The 12,131-nt window shown below is 43.4% G+C and overlaps 1 protein-coding gene across 5 annotated transcripts in view; it reads right to left on the bottom strand.

Annotated features, from left to right (window-relative positions):
• LOC139272602 (zinc fingers and homeoboxes protein 1-like) overlaps nucleotides 1-12,131 on the bottom strand; it is a 42,590-nt gene that overhangs the window by 13,839 nt on the left and 16,620 nt on the right. The window lies entirely within an intron of this gene.

Here is a 12,131-nt window from a genome sequence, read left to right as displayed (position 1 = left end):
TGACCTTGCTGACCTTCTCAGATTCCCTAAAGGTCTATGGGCCGCAGTTTGAAAACCTATGCAGCTTCCCTAATTCTTGGTGATTTTCTTTAGAGAAAAGCATTTTAAATCCCTTATCTGACCACTGAGAGCTAGGCAGAGGGCCATCCTTCCCACCTTAAGGAGAGATAGAATCTTCCAAATAGGTGGTAGATCTCGATTTGCCTGGGTACTATCTATGCCACCTCAGACATCAAGCTCATTAGACCCTATTTCATTCCTGCTCCTCCTCTCATCAGTCTTACAAGTTCTTTTTTGAACTTATCTCTCAAGTCTTTGCTTCCTCCAAAAATCTTAAAAGCATTTAAAAACCAAGATCAGAGTCACCCAATCACTACTTTCTGATTGACTTTGTCTTCTCTTTTACCTTTTTTAACCTTGGTGGTATCCTACAGGTGGCCTCTTCACTTTGATTTCTCAAATTAAAAAAAAAAAATGGATGTTGGTCAAGGACAGCATCTGGCTTTGGCACTTATGGTTGAATAGCACGCTTTGACTCACTGTGCAAGCCACCACATTTAGAATGGCCATTTGAGCGCAGTATTGGAAGCTTACCAGTGGTCGTGGAACCATATACTAACTTAGTCACCACTTTCAGGAAAGAAAGATAACTATTTTTGTTTTCAAAAAAACTTAGAACGGCAAAAGCTGACTAATAGCTAGCCACTGAACCAATCGCAATTATTTTTCAACCAGGACTATTTTTTAAACTTTCTGAACCACAGTTCTATCCAACGATTAGTAAAATCAACTGTCACCAACATTAGACTCTGAATATAGCAACACAGAATAGAAAAATCCTGTTCAGCTTTTTTTTAATTTCTCATGCAACTTATTACTTAGAATATTAGTCAATTCTTATAGTTCTTTAGTGAGAACAAGCAAGATACTTACCTGGATACATTTAATAACTTATCAGTTAATGAGCCCAGACTTTGGGCCCAAGTTTCCACATGATTTGCGCCTGATTTTTAGGAGCAACTGATGGAGAACGGACTATCTTAGAAATCGCAATTCTCCACATTTTTTTTTCTGCAGTTCTAGTCAGGTACAACAGTTCTACTTTGGAACAGAATTTTTTCTTCAAAAGGGGGCGTGTCCGGCCACTGACGCCCGATTTCAAAGTTTCCACAGTGAAAACGTACTCCAAACTAAAGTAGAATGGAGCAAGTGAAGATTTTTGTAGAACTGAAAAAACCTGTTCTACACAAAAAAATCAGGCGCAGGTTACAAATTAGGCGTCCAGAACGAGGTGGGGGGGGGGAAGGGAAGTCATTAAATTCTACAATAAATCCTTATTTATACTTATACAAATATTATACAAATAAATCCAACCTGAATAAACATTTATAAGCAAAGAAAAGATTAAATAAACCATCTTCCTACCTGTGTGAAAGTGCTTCAGCCAGGGAGAATTTTGCAGCCGTTCGTGCCGCTGAGCGGGAGGTGGGGGGGGGGAGGAAAGAGAGGAGAAAGCGGTTTGTTGTTGTGGAGGGGAGGGAGGGGAAGGAGACAGCGGCTTGTTGCCGTGGAGGGGAGGGGAGGGAGGGGAAGGAGACAGCGGCTTGTTGCCACGAAGGGGAGGGAGGGGAAGGAGACAGCGGCTTGTTGCCGTGGAGGGAGGGGAGGGAGGGAAGGGAGGGGAAGGAGACATCGGCTTGTTGCTGTGGAGGGAGGGGAAGGAGACAGCGGCTTGTTGCCGCGCAGGGGAGGGGAGGGAGGGGAAGGAGAGAGCCGTTTGTTGCCGCGGAGGGGAGGGAGGGGAAGGAGACAGTGAGAAGGGTAGCCTCAGTGCTGATGTGCTGATGGCAATGTGATTTTATTAAAAAATGTTCAAAAATTAAGCAGCTACAAAGAACTACAAAAATGGCCGAGTGCCAATGTTTTTTCACACTGAGCATGCGCGAACGCTCCAACGCGCACGCGCAGCGTTACCGGCAGGAAAAAAACTCATTTAAATAGTACCCGCCCCCTCCCACTTACAAAATCGGTGCGAGTGTAGGCTTCGCCCCCCTGGGCGCCGCGCCAAACAGACAAGGAGCTGCAAAGCGCTCGAGAGTAGCGCGTTTTTTTTCTGGCGCCATTTTAGGCGCGAAAAACAGGCGCCCAGCTCAGAGGGGCGCCCGTTTTTTATCCTGTGGAAACTTGGGACCTTTATTTTACTGTCTCAAACCATCTTGAAAAATGGAATTTGCTACTGGAGCTACAACAAAGGTTTGGTAATTTATTCGTGGAATATGGTTTCAAAGCTTTATTCCCAACACTAACTTTTTTTTCTCCTAATCTGAGTCACAGTTTGTTAACTTATTTTTTATTTTCTGGCTAAAAATACACAAACACCCAAAGTTTTGATGCTTTTCTTAGAATACATTTTAAGGGCCCTTCAATCCTTAGCTTTATATCTCTAAGCTACATTTCCCGTTTTTAAAAACCATGATTTCTCCTGTGTTTTTTGAATCATAATTCACAACCTAATTAAATTGCAGGAACCTACAGTTTGAGACGTGCAATTCCGGAAAATGGAAAAAAAAATAGGAGCCAATCATGACATGTACAATACTGATCCTCGGTTCTCAAACAGAAAATGGGCTACTTAGCCAGTACCTGTATAAATGTAGAAGAGATCAGAAAAGATAGTATGCAAAACTTGTGGAGATTGGCACAATAAAGTGAGATAAGCTTGCTTTACACGTCTAGCCTGGATACACTGGTAACTGCCGTAATGGAAAAATGGCAACACATTTTTAGGAGACTAGAGCGCAATTTACAAAAGAGGCCATAATCATGCCACTATAACAAAGTCAGTCCAGTGTCAAGAACTCAGAAGACCTAGGCATGATCTGAACAATACAAAAATCTACCGCATGAATATTACAGTAAAGTAACAGCATATGACACATATGGAAAGCAGCAGTTGCTAAAGGTGCAAACAATGCTACACAGAGGCAGACAGGTTAGCAGGAATGGTACGTGAAAATTTCATTTTTACGCAAATTACACTATGCACGCCATGATAACTAAGAAAGAACTTTTTTCAAACGGGAAATGTAGCGTAGAAATATAAAACTAAGAATAGAAGTGCCTTTAAAATGTATTCTAAGAAAAGCATCAAAACTTGCATTTATGTAGCAACTAATATGGCAGGGGGGTGGGAACCGATGCAGGGAGACAGAGGAAAGTAGAATGGGGGCAGCAGCAAAAGATAGAAATAAGTAAAAGTAAAAGTGGAGGGCAGAGAAACCCAAGGCAAAAATCAAAAAGGGCCACATTACAGCAAAATTCTAGAGAGGCAAAGTGTGTTAAAAAGACAAGCCTGAAGGCTCTGTGCCTCAATGCGAGGAGAATTCGTAATGAGGTGACGAATTAACTGCGCAGACAGCTATTAACGAATATGATATAATCGGGATGACAGAGACATGGCTCCAGGGTGACCAAGGCTGGGAACTCAACATCCAGGAGTATTCAACATTCAGGAAGGATAGACAGAAAGGAAAAGGAGGTGGGGTAGCATTGCTGGTTAAAGAGGAAATTAACTAATAGTAAGGAAGGACATTAGCTTGGATGATGTGGAATCTGTATGGGTAGAGCTGCGGAATACCAAAGGGCAGAAAACGCTAGTGGGAGTTGTGTACAGACCACCAAACAGTAGTAGCGAGGTTCGGGACAGCATCAAACAAGAAATTAGGGATGTGTGCAATAAAGGTATAGCAGTTATCATGGGCGACTTTAATCTACATAGCGATTGGGCTAACCATAGTGGTAGCAATACGGTGGAGGAGGATTTCCTGGAGTGTATTAGGGATGGTTTTCCAGACCAGTATGTCGAGGAACCAACTAGAGGGCTGGACATCCTAGACTGGGTGATGTGTAATGAGAAAGGACTAATTTGCAATCTTGTTGTGCGAGGCCCCTTGGGAAAGAGTGACCATAACATGGTAGAATTCTTTATTAAGATGGAGAGTGACAGTTAATTCAGAGACTAGGGTCCTGAACTTAAGGAAAGGTAACTTCGATGGTATGAGACGTGAATTGGCTAGAATAGACTGCCGTATGATACTGAAAGGGTTGACGGTGGATAGGTAATGGCAAACATTTAAAGATCACATGGATGAACTTTAACAATTGTACATCCCTGTCTGGAGTAAATATAAAACAGGGAAGGTGGCTCAACCGTGGCTAACAAGGGAAATTAAGGATAGTGTTAAATCAAAGGAAGAGGCTTATAAATTGGCCAGAAAAAGCAGCAAACCTGAGAACTGGGAGAAATTTAGAATTCAGCAGAGGAGGACAAAGGGTTTAATTAGGAGGGGGAAAATAGAGTATGAGAGGAAGCTTGCTGGGAACATAAAAACTGCAAAAGCTTCTATAGATATGTGAAGAGAAAAAGATTATTGAAAAGAAACGTAGGTCCCTTGCAGTCAGATTCAGGTGAATTTATAATGGGGAACAAAGAAATGGCAGACCAGTTGAACAAATACTTTGGTTCTGGCTTCACGAAGGAAGACACAAACAACCTTCCGGAAATACTAGGGGACCGAGGGTCTAGCGAGAAGGAGGTACTGAAGGAAATCCTTATTAGGTGGGAAATTGTGTTACGGAAATTGACGGGATTGAGGGCCGATAAATCCCCGGGGCCTGATAGTCTGCATCCCAGAGTACTTAAGAAGTAGCCTAGAAATAGCGGATGCATTGGTGATCATTTTCCAACAGTCTATCGACTCTGGATCAGTTCCTATGGACTGGAGGGTAGCTAATGTAACACCACTTTTTAAAAAAGGAGGGAGAGAGAAAATGGGGAATTATAGACCAGTTCGCCTGACATTAGTAGTGGGGAAAATGTTGAAATCAATTATAAAAGTTGAAATAGCAGCGCATTTGGAAAGCAGTGACAGGATCGGTCCAAGTCAGCATGGATTTATGGAAGGGAAATCATGCTCGACAAATCTTCTAGAATTTTTTGAGGATGTAACTAGCAGAGTGGACAAGGGAGAACAAGTGGATGTGGTGTATTTGGACTTTCAAAAGGCTTTTTACAAGGTCCCACACAAGAGATTGGTGTGCAAAATTAAAGCACATGGTATTGGAGGTAATGTATTGACGTGGATAGAGAACTGGTTGGCAGACAGGAAGCAGAGAGACGGGATAAACGGGTCCTTTTCAGAATGGCAGGCAGTGACTAGTGGGGTGCCGCAGGGCTCAGTGCTGGGACCCCAGCTATTTACAATATACATCAATGATTTAGAAGAAGGAATGGAGTGTAATATCTCCAAGTTTGCAGATGACACCAAGCTGGGTGGCGGTGTGAGCTGTGAGGAGGACACCAAGAGGCTGCAGGGTGACTTGGACAGGTTAGGCGAGTGGGCAAATGCAGTATAATGTGGATAAATGTGAGGTTATCCACTTTGGTGGCAAAAACACGAAGGCAGAATATTATCTGAATGGCAGCAGATTAGGAAAAGGGGAGGTGCAACGAGACCTGGGTGTCATGGTACATCAGTCATTGAAAGTTGGCATTTAGGTGCAGCAGGCGGTGAAGGCGGCAAATGGTATGTTGGCCTTCATAGCTAGGGGATTTGAGTATAGGATCAGGGAGGTCTTACTGCAGTTGTACAGGGCCTTGGTGAGGCCTCACCTGGAATATTGTGTTCAGTTTTGGTCTCCTAATCGGAGGAAGGACATTCTTGCTATTGAGGGAGTACAGCGAAGGTTCACCAGACTGATTCCCGGGATGGCAGGACTGACATATATGAGGAGAGACTGGATCGACTGGGCCTTTATTCACTGGAGTTTAGAAGGATGAGAGGGGATCTCATAGAAACATAAAATTCTGACGGGACTGGACAAGTTAGATGCAGGAAGAATGTTCCCGATGTTGGGGAAGTCCAGAACCAGGGGTCATAGTCTAAGGATAAGGGGTAAGCCATTTAGGACCGAGATGAGGAGAAACTTCTTCACTCAGAATTCTCTACCGCAGGGAGTTGTTGATGCCAGTTCATTGGATATATTCAAGAGGGAGTTAGATACGGCCCTTACAGCTGAAGGGATATGGAGAGAAAGCAGGAAAGGGGTACTGAGGTGAATGATCAGCCATGATCTTACTGAATGGTGGTGCAGGCTCGAAGGACCGAAAGACTTACTCCTGCACCTATTTTCTATGTTTCTTATCACGTCTTCAGGATGTCCCAAAAATTGTTGAATTTCAGATTTTTACTACAACTTCGTATAGAAAAATGCTTCCTGCTTTCTATCCTGAATGGCCGTGCTCTAATTTTAAGATCATGTCCCTTTGTTCTTGATTCTCCTACCACAGGAAATAGTTCCTCCATATCTACCCTATCAAATCCTTTTTAATATTTTAAAACAGCAATTCCTTCAAAGAGTAACGAGATAAATGACCAGATGTTCTCTTTTTATGATGTTGGTCGAGGGATAAATGACGTTGGCCAGGACACCCGAGGGAACTCACAGCTTTTCTTTGAATAGTGCCATGGGATTTTTTTTAATGTTCTGAAAGGGCAGAGTGGGTCTCGGTTTAATGTCTCATCCAAAAGATGGCACCTCCAACAATGTATCACTCCCTCACTACTGTACTGAAGTATTAACCTAGATGATGGAGTCAAGTTTCTGGAGTGGGACTTAAATTCAACAACAACAACTTGTATTTATATAGTGACTTTAACAGGAGTTTTACAAGACAAAACAAATAAATTTAACACTGAGCCACACAAGAAGAAATTATGGCAGATGAGCTTGGTCAAAGAGGTAGATTTTAAGGAGTGTCTTATAGGAGAAAAAAGGGGGAGAGAGGCGGAGGGGTTTAGGGAGGGAGTTCCAGGGCTTAGGGCCCAGGCAGCTGAAGGCACAACCACTAATGATTGAGCAGTTGTAATCAGGGATGCTCAAGAGAATAGAATTTGAGGAGTGCAGACATCTAGGGCCGGGGGGGGGGGTGGGGGGGAGGGTTGTGAGGCTGAAGGGGATTACAGAGATAGGGAAGGGAGAGGCCATGGAGGAATTCATGACATTCTGAATCAGAGGTGATGGTGCCAACATTGCGCTGTTTTAAGCACTCCCAAGAGCGCGTGGAAGATAAGAGCCCCCACTTCCACAATGTTTCCAGAAAATGGGAGATACTTTGTTATACATGTTGCTCAAGATTGAGTTCCACAGCAAGATCAGTAATGGCGCATTTGTGGCTTTATTTTGAATGCAAGGAGGAACATCAGCTGACATTTCACTCCTCCTTAGCGAGTGGTCTAGTGAGAGCCTTACCACATGTTCCTTTCAACTGCTGTGGGAAATCAATGGGCAGATTGTGAATGTTTAAAAATGTATAGAGACATTGAAGTTGAGAACGTGGGAATTGTATAGGGACAGTATAAGCTAACAAAGAATTCATGGAGGAATAGCCATGACATCTCAGACTCGAGACTGCAAAATGTTACAACACTAACACATATTGAAACAAAACCCACAGCTTGCAGAAAAACCTCAAGGTCTTATTAAATCATGTTATTAACCTGAAACATTAACAGAAGGTCTTTGTTTAAAATCAGACCATACTTAGGTCGGCTTATGAGTGGACAAAGGGAAAGAGGGATCAAAAGAGATAGGTTGAACAAGGATGTCACTCTAGCCCTATCGTTATCTTTTGCCGAAAATGTATAACCATCGTCCCTTTACAATGTAACGTCACTTTGTCCGTAGGAAGTGGGTGCGTTCGAACAGACTTGCATTCCTTCCGTCTGATAAAGTCCCCGATCGGGATTTGCTTTTTAAATAAAAGCTTGCTTTGTTTAAAGCACAAACGGTATTCGTTTCAGTAATTTTGCTGAACCAGATTGAGGTAAAAGAATCCAGAAATCAACATTTGGTGTCAGAAGTGGGATCTCAACGGACGACTGGCGAAAACTTGCGAATTAAGAGCCAGACTAGCCTTGGACGAGACGAGGGGAAAGTGGCCACTGGAGTGAGTATGATTTCAATACTGCTCCAGTTTCCCCCGGTTTCAAAAGTCTGAGGAAAGTTTAGCCACTCGCTGGTTCTCAGGTAGTGTCTGAACGAGATCCAGGACAATCTGGTGAATACCTTTCAAACTTAGAATAGGGATAGAGATAGGGAAATTGCGCGGTGATGCAAACCAAGCGGCGACTTGGAAAGATAGGTTATAGTTAGAACTAGATAGGGATAGATGATCAATCATGGATCCAAAAATTAATAGGAAAGAAAAAAAGAGACTCTTGTGAACGTCTGTTTAAATGAGAAATGCTTGTGTGATTTTTACTGTGTAAAAAAAAAGCCGGGGAGTTGTGGTTTGTTTTATCTCCACCTACTTTTTCAAACAGAATGAAAGTTTTTTTTAAACCCTTCGTAGTGTTGTCCTGTATGTGGGAAGTTTAAGAGTGTGAACCTTATTGAATTACGTATATTCGGATGATAAGTTACGGAGTCAGGAGACGCGAAAGGATAGGTTTGTTGAGTAAAAAAAAAAAGAAAAAATTACATGGTCCCGGTGGTTAAAAAAAAAGGATTTAACATGCTCACTTACTTGTCGAAAGAAAACATTCAGAGAAGGCACAGCAAAACAACTGAGATGGATTCAAAAGGATTCAAAAAAAATATATATTAAACAACACGACCTTGAGGCTGGAACAATTGAGATAACGAAAAGCAGTCCACAGCCTACGTGCCAGACTTCTCTCTAGTTATGGAAAAGACAAAAAAAAAGTAACGTACTAAATAGGTGCTGAAAAAAAAATGTTCTGAGATTTTAAATTATGAGAAAAATTCCACTGCAGTCTAAAAAAAAAATCACTCCTGTCCAGTTGGCAGAAAAACTCCATTAAATTAGGGCTTTCATTGACTGATTGGATTTAAACTGCGCAGTGACGCGAAAGGATAGGGAAATTTGGAGACTAAAAGAAATTAAATAAGGCTCATAAGAAATCAAATTTAGAAAATTAGGCTCACTGGGTATTAAGTAAGGCTTATGGGGAATTAAATAGAGGATAGGTGTTCAAGTCAGGTGTGACGTCGACCTCGTATATCACTTGGCCCGCCTAGGCACTGATTGAATTTAAATCACGCAGCAACTTGAAAGGTAGGGCTAGATAAGTGCGCGGTGGCGCGAACGCGCAGCGGCGGGGGACGTGCGGCGGCGCGAGCGCGCGGCCGAGTGAACGTGGGCCGACGCAGACGCGCAGCAGGCTGAAACGCGTAGCGGCGTGGGACGTGCGGTGGCGCGAGTGCGCGGCAGAGTGAACGTGGGCCAACGCGAATGCGCAGCAACGCGAACCGCGGAGTGATGCCAAAGTCAGTGCTGGTTTCAGTAAGTCTGTGTTTATTTTAAGTGTTTCAAATCGCGCGGCAACGCGAACCGCGGGGCGACGCGGAAATCATTTAGCTTTAGTAGAGTCTGTTTATTTTAAGTGTTTCAAATCGCGCGGCGACGCGAACCGCGGGGCGACGCGGAAGTCAGTGTTAGAAACATAGAAACATAGAAAATAGGTGCAGGAGCAGGCCATTCAGCCCTTCTAGCCTGCACCGCCATTCAACGAGTTCATGGCTGAACATGAAACTTCAGTACCCACTTCCTGCTTTCACGCCATACCCCTTGATCCCCCGAGTCGTAAGGACTTCATCTAACTCCCTTTTGAATATATTTAGTGAATTGGCCTCAACTACTTCCTGTGGTAGAGAATTCCACAGGTTCACCACTCTCTGGGTGAAGAAGTTTCTCCTTATCTCGGTCCTAAATGGCTTACCCCTTATCCTTAGACTGTGACCCCTGGTTCTGGACTTCCCCAACATTGGGAACATTCTTCCTGCATCCAACCTGTCCAAACCCGTCAGAATTTTAAACGTTTCTATGAGGTCCCCTCTCACTCTTCTGAACTCCAGTGAATACAAGCCCAGTTGATTCAGTCTTTCTTGATAGGTCAGTCCCACCATCCCGGGAATCAGTCTGGTGAATCTTCGCTGCACTCCCTCAACAGCAAGTATGTCCTTCCTCAAGTTAGGAGACCAAAACTGTACACAATACTCCAGGTGTGGCCTCACCAAGGCCCTGTACAACTGTAGCAACACCTCCCTGCCCCTGTACTCAAATCCCCTCGCTATGAAGGCCAACATGCCATTTGCTTTCTTAACCGCCTGCTGTACCTGCATGCCAACCTTCAATGACTGATGTACCATGACACCCAGGTCTCGTTGCACCTTCCCTTTTCCTAATCTGTCACCATTCAGATAATAGTCTGTCTCTCTGTTTTTACCACCAAAGTGGATAACCTCACATTTATCCACATTATACTTCATCTGCCACGCATTTGCCCACTCACCTAACCTATCCAAGTCACTCTGTAGCCTTATAGCATCCTCCTCGCAGCTCACACTGCCACCCAATTTAGTGTCATCCGCAAATTTGGAGATACTACATTTAATCCCTTCGTCTAAATCATTAATGTATAATGTAAACAGCTGGGGCCCCAGCACAGAACCCTGCGGTACCCCACGAGTCACTGCCTGCCATTCCGAAAAGTACCCATTTACTCCTACTCTTTGCTTCCTGTCTGACAACCAGTTCTCAATCCACGTCAGCACACTACCCCCAATCCCATGTGCTTTAACTTTGCACATTAATCTCCTGTGTGGGACCTTGTCGAAAGCCTTCTGAAAGTCCAAATATACCACATCAACTGGTACTCCTTTGTCCACTTTATTGGAAACATCCTCAAAAAATTTCAGAAGATTTGTCAAGCATGATCTCCCTTTTACAAATCCATGCTGACTTGGACCTATCATGTCACCATTTTCCAAATGCGCTGCTATGACATCCTTAATAATTGATTCCATCATTTTACCCACTACTGAGGTCAGGCTGACCGGTCTATAATTCCCTGCTTTCTCTCTCCCTCCTTTTTTAAAAAGTGGGGTTACATTGGCTACCCTCCACTCGATAGGAACTGATCCAGAGTCAATGGAATGTTGGAAAATGACTGTCAATGCATCCGCTATTTCCAAGGCCACCTCCTTAAGTACTCTGGGATGCAGTCCATCAGGCCCTGGGGATTTATCGGCCTTCAATCCCATCAATTTCCCCAACACAATTTCCCGACTAATAAAGATTTCCCTCAGTTCCTCCTCCTTAATAGACCCTCTGACCACTTTTATATCCGGAAGGTTGTTTGTGTCCTCCTTAGTGAATACTGAACCAAAGTACTTGTTCAATTGGTCTGCCATTTCTTTGTTCCCCGTTATGACTTCCCCTGATTCTGACTGCAGGGGACCTACGTTTGTCTTTACTAACCTCTTTCTCTTTACATACCTATAGAAACTTTTGCAATCCGCCTTAATGTTCCCTGCAAGCTTCTTCTCGTACTCCATTTTCCCTACCCTAATCAAACCCTTTGTCCTCCTCTGCTGAGTTCTAAATTTCTCCCAATCCCCAGGTTCGCTGCTATTTCTGGCCAATTTGTATGCCACTTCCTTGGCTTTAATACTATCCCTGATTTCCCTAGATAGCCACGGTTGAGCCACCTTCCCTTTTTTATTTTTACGCCAGACAGGAATGTACAATTGTTGTAATTCATCCATGCGTTCTCTAAATGTCTGCCATTGCCCATCCACAGTCAACCCCTTAAGTATCATTAGCCAATCTATCTTAGCCAATTCATGCCTCATACCTTCAAAGTTACCCTTCTTTAAGTTCTGGACCATGGTCTCTGAATTAACTGTTTCATTCTCCATCCTAATGCAGAATTCCACCATATTATGGTCACTCTTCCCCAAGGGGCCTCGCACAATGAGATTGCTAATTAATCCTCTCTCATTACACAACACCCAGTCTAAGATGGCCTCCCCCCTAGTTGGTTCCTCGACATATTGGTCTAGAAAACCATCCCTTATGCATTCCAGGAAATCCTCCTCCACCGTATTGCTTCCAGTTTGGCTAGCCCAATCTATGTGCATATTAAAGTCACCCATTATAACTGCTGCACCTTTATTGCATGCACTCCTAATTTCCTGTTTGATGCTTTAGTAAAGTCTGTTTATTTTGAGTTTGTTCAAAGTCAGTGTTAATTTCAGTAAAGTCT

This window comes from Pristiophorus japonicus, chromosome 1 (assembly GCF_044704955.1).
Source record: "Pristiophorus japonicus isolate sPriJap1 chromosome 1, sPriJap1.hap1, whole genome shotgun sequence".
In the NCBI taxonomy this organism is placed as follows: Eukaryota; Metazoa; Chordata; class Chondrichthyes; family Pristiophoridae; genus Pristiophorus; species Pristiophorus japonicus.
This window is presented reverse-complemented; position numbering and strand designations above follow the sequence as displayed.